An 11,585-nucleotide genomic window follows, 5' to 3' on the forward strand; every position below is an offset into this window, starting at 1 on the left:
TCTGCTTTAATTAAATAATAATTCTGTTTAGTGCCAATTAAAATACCACATCTGAGTCAATTCGCTGCAGCAAGGTGCGTTTAATGCAAGAAACATGCTCCTTTGCCATATGGAAATGAATTGATGACTGAGGCACCGGGGCTCTTGATTACCAGATAGGCACCCAGGGCCTTGAACCATAGGATGAAAATTCCCAGAGGCCAAGGGTGCAGCCTACTCTGATGAAATCTTGCATACCTTAGTTTTCTTCATCAGATTAGTTTGCTCGTCTTATTATTAGGATTAAAGACAGAACAAATCTAATAACAGTGCTGAATTATCCAGATGCATTTCCAGAAGCCAAACTACTTTGCCCAGTGCAGCATCGTTCCACAAAACTCCAGTTATGGCTGAGCTAAAGAGACTTTTTGACTTCTCCAAACTTTAGTATAATATCACCCATTAGGTTCCTGCATTGTCGAAATAGTGAAATCATTGAATAACAATAATAAAACTTTCCTTGCTGTTGCAAAACAGGTGCAATCTTTCTCTCCTTTGGAACAATATGACTTCAGTTTATGATAGTTTAAGGCAGCACTGTATCCCATATTAGATTCGTGTGTGTGTGTGTGTAATTGTATCATATCCTACTTTATGTCTTATTCACTAAATAGCTACATTAATGAAGTCAGCTTTTTAGTAAGTAGTTTATACTGCATAAGATCATCCCATGAACTAATAATACTTTTGGAGCCTAATAAGAACTTTTGAACTTTAGGCAGGTATATCTGTCCCTCTTTTCTACAGATAAGAAGATTAAAGGTCAGGGAGTTTAAATGGTTTCTTCACCCCTCTGCTTACCTGCCCCTAGACACTACTCTGAATATAGTAGGAACTGAATAAGCACCTAAATGTAAGAATAAAAAATTGTCTCCTTTTTTTTCTAAGAGTATATAATTTTAGGGCTATATAGGATAGGGAAGATCTTCCCCGTTGTCTTTCCAAACAAGCAGTTAGTGATTGTCTGATGGTGAGACCTGAAAGAAACAGCCAATAAGGAATTAAAGAAAACTTCTTTAGGGATATAAAACTAAGCATAGTTGATTAAAAATGTCTACGAAACACTTACGACTTCTCCCCCTGAAAGAGACTAATTCTTCTCTCCTTGAACATGGGCTGACCTTAGTGATTTGCATGGCAATAAATTTGGCAGAAGTGATGTTTGGGAGTCGTAAGACTAGGTTCATAAGAATTCTTGTGACTGGGCCTCTTGGAACGTTTTCTCTGGGAGCCCTGAGTTTCCATAAAGAAGATCAACTATCATGAAGTCACCATACTGGTAAGGCCATGCGTAGGTACATTCATTAATAGTCCCAACTAATCCTAGCCTGCCAGCCATCACCCCCAAGGCACGAGTCACGTAAATGAATCTGTCTAAGGGACTCTAGACCAGTCATCTGCCAGTTAAACACTATCAAATGATGTCAGTTAATGCCATGTGGAGCAGAAATATTGTTTAGCTGAACACATTCCAGAATTCCTGACCCACAAAATCATGAGATATAATATAAAATGGTTGTTGTTTTAAGTCACTTAGTTTTGGGGGTAATTTATCACTCAGCATTAGATCATTGGAACACCAAATTATAAAAAAATAGGAAAGTGCATAACTAAAATACCATGTAATGGGCTGTTTGTTTCTCCAGTGAAATTAGAAACTAAAATTTACAAGTCATGATGGCATCTTGACTACTACTTCTCATAAAGTCCAGAAATCAAATGTACTGCCCAAGTCCGGATCCCCCCTTTTTTTTCTCTGTTTATAAATTTAGTAAACCAGCCAGGTACCAAATGCTAGACTCTATACTAGCTAGTAAAATTGAGCTTAAAGCCTCCTATGATACAAAAATGTATAAATTAATATTTAGAATAGAAATAATTGGCACAATGGTTAGGTACATGAACCCTGGAGTTGGACTAGTGGGATTGAAACTATTGCTGCAGTGAATAATCTTGGGTAAATTTTCAGCCTCTTCTAGCTTCAGTTTCCTCAGCTCAAACTGGGAAACTATCAAGAACTATCTTAGAGATTTATTTTAAGGATTATATAAGATAATTATATAACAATTATTAACTATTAGCTGTGTGGTAGGCATTGACAAGTGATGCAAAAATATTCCCACTTTGTGTACACCCTTATATGTCCAGTCCATACTCTAAATCTATACCCTAGATCTCTTTTCTCCAATATTCTTGACCAGACACTTAGGTCATTAGCCACTACTCAAGGCTATGCATTTGTTCATTGGGTCATATCCCCTTCCACATAAAATGTATAACCAGGTTCATCGCTCAGCTCCGTGCACTGGGAACCTTTTTTTCTCAACTCTCTTTCAGAGCTACCACTGAATATCTTTTAATGAAGCACCATCTTTTGGCTTTTTTGTGTGTGTACCCCAAAACCAAGCAGATTAATTTGTAATCCAAGCATGGGTTTTTCCCCTCATTCAGGATCTCCCAAACGATCATAAGTACAAGTGAGAAAAGGGTAACTGCTCAGGCTGAATTCCACACGTACCAGTTCCAATTTCTAATGGTGGCTGCTAGGCCTATCTGATTCTATTATTTGGTGGTGTCTGAGAACCCAGCTCATAATGGACAGTTCCAGATTCATGATAACTTGGTAACCCATGGTCAAACATTCTTTCTTTACCAAGGACCTTGCCAAGAGCTTTTTTTCAAAGGATGTGTCATTCTCAACTATTGACAGCACAGCCTTGCTTCAGAATCCAAAGGGCCTATGGTACAATCTCAAAGTGGAATTTGCTCTAAGCTCCATATTATATTTTTTCCTATCACTGACACCTTCGACATCATAAAGTCCACTGAGTCGTTTATCCTAAGTGGCAAAACTGATTCTACTGTGGTCTAAATCTGCTACAGAACCCTTTCCTGCTCTAGGCCCTTCTCAAAGCTGGCAGACTTCCATATCATTCAGTATATGGGCCAGAGTAGTATTCCTAGGTGTACAATGTTTTGTCTTCAAAATCCAAAGAAGCCTACCATGTGCTGTGCTTCTTCCTATATGGTGTGGGTTATAAGACAAAGCATGTTTTTTCTTTTACTTTGGAGGGGATATCTCGCATAATTAAAATCAACCTCAGATGAAGGTGAGAGGGAAGGAAGGAAGAAAAGTTAGGTGGGTCTGAAGATATAATATATAACGTACTGACTATAGCTGATAACTCTGTACTGTATAATTGAAATTTGCTAGGAGGGTAATATTTTCTCACCAAATATATATAGCAATAGATGTGTTAACTAGATGGGAGGAATCCTTTTACAATGTATGCATTATATCAAATCATGATGATATACACTTTAAATATCTTATAATTTTATCAATTATACTATAATACAGATTGAAGGGAAAAAAGGAAAAATAGAGATATAAATTATACAGAAAGTTCAACAAGACTGTCAGGAATCCTTGAGGAAAAGTTGCTCATCGAGGAGCCCTCATCTGGGCATGGACCTGCTTCAGTGTCCCTGCAGAGTTCAACGGTGCAAATTCTGGAATGCATGTTAGAGCACAACAGCCAAGGCCTACTTCATTGATGCTCTCTACAGCCAAAAATCAGAAACAAATATGTCTCTTATTGTTACATTGATCCAAATTGAATTAAATTCAAAAATGGATACTAAGTCACATTAACATACTAGGATTGAAAGTAACCTTTCAAGCAGTAATTGTTTCCATATTTGTGGAAGAAATCTCCCAAATTCCCTAAGATTGTTTCAACCAACTCTACATCCTACTAAACTTCATTGGCTTTTTGTCTCTGTTAGACAAGTAAAGGAAATACCTTATGGAAATTTCAGTCTAAAAAGGAAAGATAGTACTTCTCACTACTTCCAAATTTATCACTTGAAAACCATTCCTAGAAGCAGCCCATGAACAGACTTTGTATCATAGTACAAAACTTAGCAAACATTCTATAGAGGTTCAGATAGTGAATATTCTTGGTGTCACAAGCCACATGTTTCCTGTTATATCTCTGCCATTGTAGCATAAAATCAGCTGTAGACAATATACAAATGGCCATGGCTGTGTTCTAGTAAAACTTTATGTACAAAAACAGGAGGCTGGCCAGATTTGGGCCATGGGACAAAGTTTGCTCATCCTTGTTATCATGGAAAAGGATCAAATATTGAAGCTCACTCTTCCTGGTTCTAACTCTTCTAATCAACCAACTGTCATCCTGGAAAGATTATGTTTTTCCTTCGTTTCCCCATATGTAGCCTATCCCTGTGTTCACAGCCCCCAACACGGTGTCTGGTGTATGGTAAACAATAAAGTTTGCTGAGTCAGTAAATGTATAACTACATACTAGACTGTGGGTGGATGGCTTCTACTTTTCTTCCAAATCTAATACCCTCTGAAAATGTCATCTAATCTAGGTAGGTAAATTTATTTCCAGACCTCTACAAATCATGGATTTTTGCATGTCCTCATCTAATGAGATTAAACAAAAATGCAAAAGGTTCTAGTCATCTAAATCAAGTATGTGTGGGCCCGCATTCAAGAGCATTGTTGAAGAGTTTGAGATGTCTCTTTAAGCTTGCCAGTCATTCTGATGGAAAGGAATGTCAAAGGGGAAAAAAATGTCCATTTTGGAAATCAACAAGATATTATTCATGTAGCACTTGACTTCTGTACTAAAGTCTGTATCACCAGACACAGGATAACGGATGTTATCCTGTGTCTGGTGATACAGACTTTAGCTTCTTTGCTATGAGCTACTAAGCAAGTCCAGCTCTATTTTTCTCCTCCGTAAAGAAAAAGCTCTAATACCAATATTTCACTCATGTCACAGGGAAGGCATAATAAGTGAAAAATCAGATGTTTTTAACAATATTTCCATAGAGTTAGGAGAATAAAATTCTAGAATATGAAAATGGTAGGAATTTTATATATCATCTAATCCTCATTTTGAATTGGAAAAACAATTCAGAGAAACCTTACACAAGCGTGTACATCAGATTAAGCCACTTCTCTATTTAAAGCCCTTTAATGACTTCCTAAACATTCATTCACTCAAGAGATGTTTATCTAGCTAGCATCTGGGCTATACAACTGGAGATTTTGTTATACCCAAAACATAGTTTTCGTTCTCTTTTGGAATTTTCATTCTGGTAGGAAATAAAGGCATTAAACAAATTATTATAAAATATAGTTATAAATCTATACAGAAGTGCTACAAATGAAGAGTGTTATATAAAAAAGGTGGACCATGATTCAGATATTTAAGCTACGATCTTAAGGATAAGCAGTGAATCCTAGGTAAGGGCTGAGGTAAAAGCACCTGTGTTAGAAGGAATTAAAACATATGAGACGGTCTTCAGAAGAAAAAGGAATTGGTTTCCTTCTAGTAACCAAGTATAATAAGTCAGAGTGAACAGAAAATTAGTATAAAATGACGTTAGTGAGTTATAGTGGTGCTAGATCATGCAAGATCTGAAGATCTTATTAAGGATGGGAATCCAAAGAAAGGTTTTTGCATAAGAGTACTATGATCACGTTTGCATTAAAAATGATCTTCTACCCTGGCTACTTTGTGGAAGCCTGTTGGAAAGAAGTAAGATTAGAAGCAGGGTGATGAATTAGGAAGCTATTGAAGTAACCCAAGACAAGATAATGGCAGCTTGACTTGGGTCATGGCAGAGGAGATGGATATCGTTTAGAGATCTGGGATATATTCTGAATCAACAGGGTTTAGTGAATCATTGCAAATGATGGCTTGTGCTGTATCTTACCGTATCTCCATAATATGACACAAGGAAGGCACTTAGGAACAATTCGTTGACTCAGTGATTAAGACTCAGAAAAGTAAAATGAGTTCACTTGGTCAAGAAAGACAGCTCACAATCTGGAACCTAGGTTTCTTACCCCTCATTCAAGAGCTTTTTTCAGTCTACTGTTCTACCTCTGCTTCACCAGCAAAGCTTTAGCATAATGGTTCTAAACAAATGAAAATTTGTATAATTTCATATCAACTGGACCTAAGCTTGAATTCTGTCTCCTTGACTAGTTACTCAAGGAATTTTTTAAAGCTCTCAATAAATTTCCTTATATAAAAATCATGACAACTTATTAAACAAAAATTTACAAGTGAATATTAATTGTCAGATGTGGTTCTAATACTAAGAAAACAGTAAGGAAAAAACTGTCTAAATTAGTTTAATCCCGAAGTTTACTTTTTTGTTGGGGAAGAATAAATGTGCAAGTTATTGTCTTTGCTCCATCCCTTCCCCTTTTAAGTAACACAGGGGACTAAAAGCCAACATTTTTCTTATTACCTTGCCAGCTGACATCTGGCTAGATTCTGTAAATGAGAAGCATTTTGTGGAAGATTGGAAAGCTAAGGGCAGAAAAAGATCCTTTTACCTTGTCTTTAGAAGCACCTCATGTAGTAGCAACAGCAATGGCAACAATTGTGTGTTTTTGGATTTATGTTTAGGTAGCAGTCTCTAATGCACTATATCAACAAGGGTCCATTCAGGAAATTGGGAGCCACTATACATATTTCCAACTGAGAAAATTTATTACAAGGATTCGGTTATAAAAAACATCAAAATAGTTGGAAGATTAAAAGAGGAAGAGGAAGTTCATCCAGAGGTTAGAAACTACCATCTCAAGGATTAGAAGAGTGAAAAAGAAACTGTTGTTACCCAGAGTAAATGTACCACACATGTTAGCTGTATCAGTGAGGCTGCTGGAGCCCCCCTGTTGGTGCCACTCTGGTTGACACTCTGCCCCTGCTGTTTTGCAGGAAGCTAAGGGCCTCTACTCCAACTGACACAGTATGTGCCCCAAGCATAAAGTCTATTGCCATTGTTGCCCCTAAAATTCCAAGAGTGCTATGCCACCAATGCTTCTGGTGCTGCCATGGCTGCTTCTGTTGGAATCACACCAGCTTGGGAGGTATCCTAATCCACAGTGACTGCCATGGCTGCTGTCACTGCTTGAGGTATTGCTAGACACAAAATAAAATAGTCTCTCTTTTCCTTCTGTCCTCCAATCTCTGGACTTATCCTCTCAATGATAGACTATATCCAGAAGTTGGTAGTAAGGAAATTTTGGAAATATAGTTTGTAAGCTTCCAGACTTCTGCCAGTTAAAGGAACAAAGAAGGGCAGGAATAGAGTGGTGAGCCAATAGACACATACCAATCTGATAAAATACATAAGTAAATTTTATACTATGTTAGAAGGTAATAAGTGCTATGGAAAAATAAAGAAGGAAAAGAAGATAAACATTACCATGGTGGAGGATGAGGGAGCAATTTTAAATAGCTTAAATTGGGCTTAATTGAGAAAGTGACATTTGGGCCAAGACAGTTTCGTGAGAATGATATCCAGAATGCAGGAAGAGGAAGGAGAAGATTTTGGCAATGGGGACCGGAAAGAGAACATTTCTTTCCTTTTCTCCTCCTCCTCCTCTTCCTCTTCCTCCTCCTCCTCCTCCTTCTCCCCTTCTCTGTTTTGTTTTCCTCCAGGACAAAAACTGGAGTCTTTAGAAACTGTGATAGAATCTGGCTTATAGAAATCAGAAAAAAAGTCAGGCCTGGCCAAGAATGGCTCTAGGTAAAATGTTAAGAGAGTCAGAATCTGAAGAACACCAAACTGCAAATTCAGCTGTGGCCATGGACACATCCAACATAATTTCCATGCACATTTACTACAATTGACACTATTAGTAGCCACCTATTGATTTTTTTCGCTTTCTCCAAGTTAATGTTAGATACTTGGACATAGGAATCTGCAAACATACGAAGGAAGCATAGTGGCAAAGAGCATAGACTTTCTCACTCTTCAGAATAGCCTCTCATTTATCCCATTAGTTGATATTTACATCACCATAAGCCTAGGAGAGTGGTCAGGACTCTGATTAAATGCTGGAGGCAGTAACTAAGTCACTGTCTTGATTCAAAGTGACAATTAGAAGACTGTAGACAGTTAGCTTATCCAGGGAACCATAATGTGTAACGATTGGGCCTTTCAATCAGCTTTCAACAATCCAGTGAGAATTAAAGGATCGCGGAACCACTTGCTCTCTAGAGTCTAGATTCTTTATCACCTCACCTTCACATTTCAGCCAGTAGCTATGAGTGGTCCTTACCAACTGGATACTTTATAAACCACACAGGTTTCTAAATTCTACACTGTTCATTAACTTCACTGTTTCCTATAGAAAAGAGAAATTGAAAAAGAGAGGCAAACGGAGCAAAGGACATACATTCCACAAAAGAGTTACGTAAGGCTTTGAAAATATTTCTCAAAATTTAGCCTGTTTCAGAATCATCTGTAGGGCTTGTTAAAATGCAAATTCTGAGTCCAACCAACAGCTTTTTATTCAGTAAGTCTGGGACGAAACTTCAGAATTTGTATTTTTAACAAGGTACCAAATGATACTGATGTCACTAGTCTAGTACCAAACATCGAGAAACACTGCTTCAAAGTATTGACCTTCGAAGAGTTTGAAATATGTCTCTTAATATAGTTTTTGGAAAATCATCTACCTTTCTTCACAGTTTTAAATTTACATTAGACATATATCGTAAGTTGGAAATGTAATACTTTTCTGAGTATTGTAAACATTGACATTATAAATAAAACTATTACTTTTAAACAAAACTTTTAAATGAGTCCAATAGAATATAAATAGCATAGTGATTTCATACACAAACTCATCTTTCAAAAAATACATGAGCAAGCGCTTCCTTAATATTTAGAAATAATATATCATTCTGCTTTTCCTTCTCAATTATATATTCATTCCACTGTTCTCATAATATTTTTAAATTTTTTAAAAATTTTTAAATTTTTTTTATCTTTTATTTTTTATTTTTAGGCAAGGCAAGCCTTGGTTGACCTCACAGATTGCAAGGAACTTGTCGGCTTACAATCCTTATTTTTTATTTTTTACGCCTATAGCACCTGGTCTTCCTAGGTGATCTCCCATCCAAGTACTAATCAAACCTGACCCTGCTTAGCTTCCAAGATCAGACAGGATCAAGCTTGTTCAGGGTGGCATGGCCATAGATGTTGTTCTCATAGAATTTTATCTTCTTGCTTCCTTGAAAGTCATTTATATCATCACCCAGTCCTACTTCTCTGTCAAAATATTATTTCTGGATAAAGTCGTCATAAGAATTATTGTTAAAAATCAATCAAAGCAATTAATTAAAGTAGACTTCCCAATATCAAGATTTTAAATTATATCTTTGCTTTAAGATCCCTGAGGATTTTTATACCTTTGAGCAATTCACCATAGGAAGATGGGGGAGAGGTTGTCTTTCATCGTTGTTAGCGAGAGAAAAGAAGGAAAGTGGATATTGAGAATCTAGACATTGCTTTGCTTAAAATCCTTAGTTCTTTATGTTCCTTATATTGCTTTGTGTACCCCTAAGGGTACTTGAACTCCAGATTGATTAAATATTGCTGCTCTAAGGAAGTTGTCAGTTTTTACTTTTTACTTCTCACTGACATGGGACTGCACATTATTTTGAAATGGTACTCATTCTCTCTCTCTCTCTCTCTCTCTCTCTCTCTCTCTCTCTCTCTCTCTCTCTCTCTAATAATAGTGGCAACTAACATGTATAATTCATTTTTTATTCACGTCACTTTAATATATATTACTTAATTTTTATCCTCACAAACTTGTAGATATACAAGTAAAACAGACATTATTGTCCTTATTTCACAAGTAGGGAAAGAATTTTCAGGAGAAAAGGTGAATTCTCAGTGCCACACAGCTAGTAAGTAATAGAGACTAGTTTCATATCACCTCCAACTCTAATTCCTTGAATGTTAATTGCATTGCATCAAAGCCAGGGTTCACTTGGAAGGTGACAGGATTTAATAACACCAGTTCTCTTCTTGCTTAGATTTTTAGGGTGAAGGCCTTGATTTCAGCGAATGAAGGAGAGTTAAGCCTGAGAAAATAATGGTGAAGCTAACAAAGTCTGGAGAGTAGCCACTAGAAACAGAGCAGGGCCATGACCATGCTGTACCCATCATCCCAGAGGAAGAGCTTACCACCCTATCCTTTGCTGATGATCCTTAAAGTTTAATCTTATGAACATTCCAACTTTCCCCAAAAGCAGTAGTGCACAGAGGGATGAGGGGCACACTGAGCACAGTTGAGAAGAATAATGACAAGGCTGTCACACCAGGAGGTCATACCAGGAGTTAGGTTCTGATACTATGAAGTTTTAAATTAATATTCCCTGACCCCTCCCAAACAAAGCATCTGTTAAGGGCTGAATGTGCCCCTCCCCCCATTCATATGCTGAAGCAAATAGGATGATATTTGAAGATGGGGCCCTTGGGAAGTAAAGTTAGATGAGATTATAAGCGTGGGAACCTCATGATGGGGTTAGTGCCCTTATAAGGAAAGATACTGGAGACCTTAATCAATCTCTCTCTCTCCACTAGCACATACCTTTCAGCCTCCAGAACTGTGAGAAAATAAATTTCTGTTGTTTAAACTACTCAGTTTGCGGTATGTAGTAATGACATCTATAGCAGCCTATGACAGATTCGTAACTATTGAGTATGGAGTGGGAGCATTGCATTAGCACAATCTACTACAATGTGAAATTTCTAAGAGCTATCTTAGATCTTATACAGAAAGATGTATTATTGGGACAACTTTTAGTCCTTCTGTAATATAGCTTTATTGCCTTTATCATGTTGTGTAATTAGCTTCTGAAAATAAACACATCAACTTCTCCTTCAAGTAAACCTTGGTGAGCCTCTATTATGACTACAGGGAGACTAATCTAATGGTGGTGTGAGGATGAACATGGGTGCCATTTAAGATTAAAGTTATCACAAAGTCAAGGAGAGAGATGATAAAGGACTAGATGGTGTAAGATGCCACAGATGTGGAAAGAAGTAACTGATTGTAGATGGCATTATGCAGTTAGAATTCACGGACCTTCGCTATTAAAAGCATGTGGGATAGTTCCATGTGAGGTGTAGAGATGGTGATTGAATTGAACGAAAGTTTGAATTGGACTTGAAGTTGCCTTCTTGACTTGAGGAGTTTACTTCTTGCCAGAGGACTGAGAAGCTATTTTCACATTTGTCATTTTAGGTGACTCTGTCTAACTGAAGCAACTGCGTACACTCCTCCTGATCTGGGATGCTGGGAAGAATAATAAAAACTTATACTCTAAGTATGTAACATTCGTCAGAGGGTAGAAACACATTTGCAGCACAGTATAATGCAGCACTGGTCTTGTATCAGAAAACTTTGTTTTGTGTCTTAATATCACTATTTACCAAATGCCATGACAATCAAAGTTCACAAGATAATGGTGAGGGTGAAATAAGATAATGAAGAATAAAACTATTTGCAGGATGTCATGTGCTGGACAAATATTAGTAACTTTTGTAACTCATGATTTATTTAATTTTTTTTTAATTTAGAAAACAATACAAATTATTGAATAGAACAGGACAAATGAGCAACATAACCCTAGGTTTGGATTCATTAGAAATCATTAAAATGGAAGTAGATTTTTATTCTTGAATGA

The 11,585-nt window shown here is 36.9% G+C and overlaps 1 pseudogene; it reads right to left on the reverse strand.

Moving 5' to 3' along the window:
• Nucleotides 1-8,967: 8,967 nt before the first annotated feature.
• LOC111734326 lies at nucleotides 8,968-9,086 on the reverse strand (annotated as a pseudogene).
• Nucleotides 9,087-11,585: the final 2,499 nt, after the last annotated feature.

This window comes from Pteropus vampyrus, unplaced genomic scaffold (assembly GCF_000151845.1).
Source record: "Pteropus vampyrus isolate Shadow unplaced genomic scaffold, Pvam_2.0 Scaffold14, whole genome shotgun sequence".
NCBI lineage: Eukaryota > Metazoa > Chordata > Mammalia > Chiroptera > Pteropodidae > Pteropus > Pteropus vampyrus.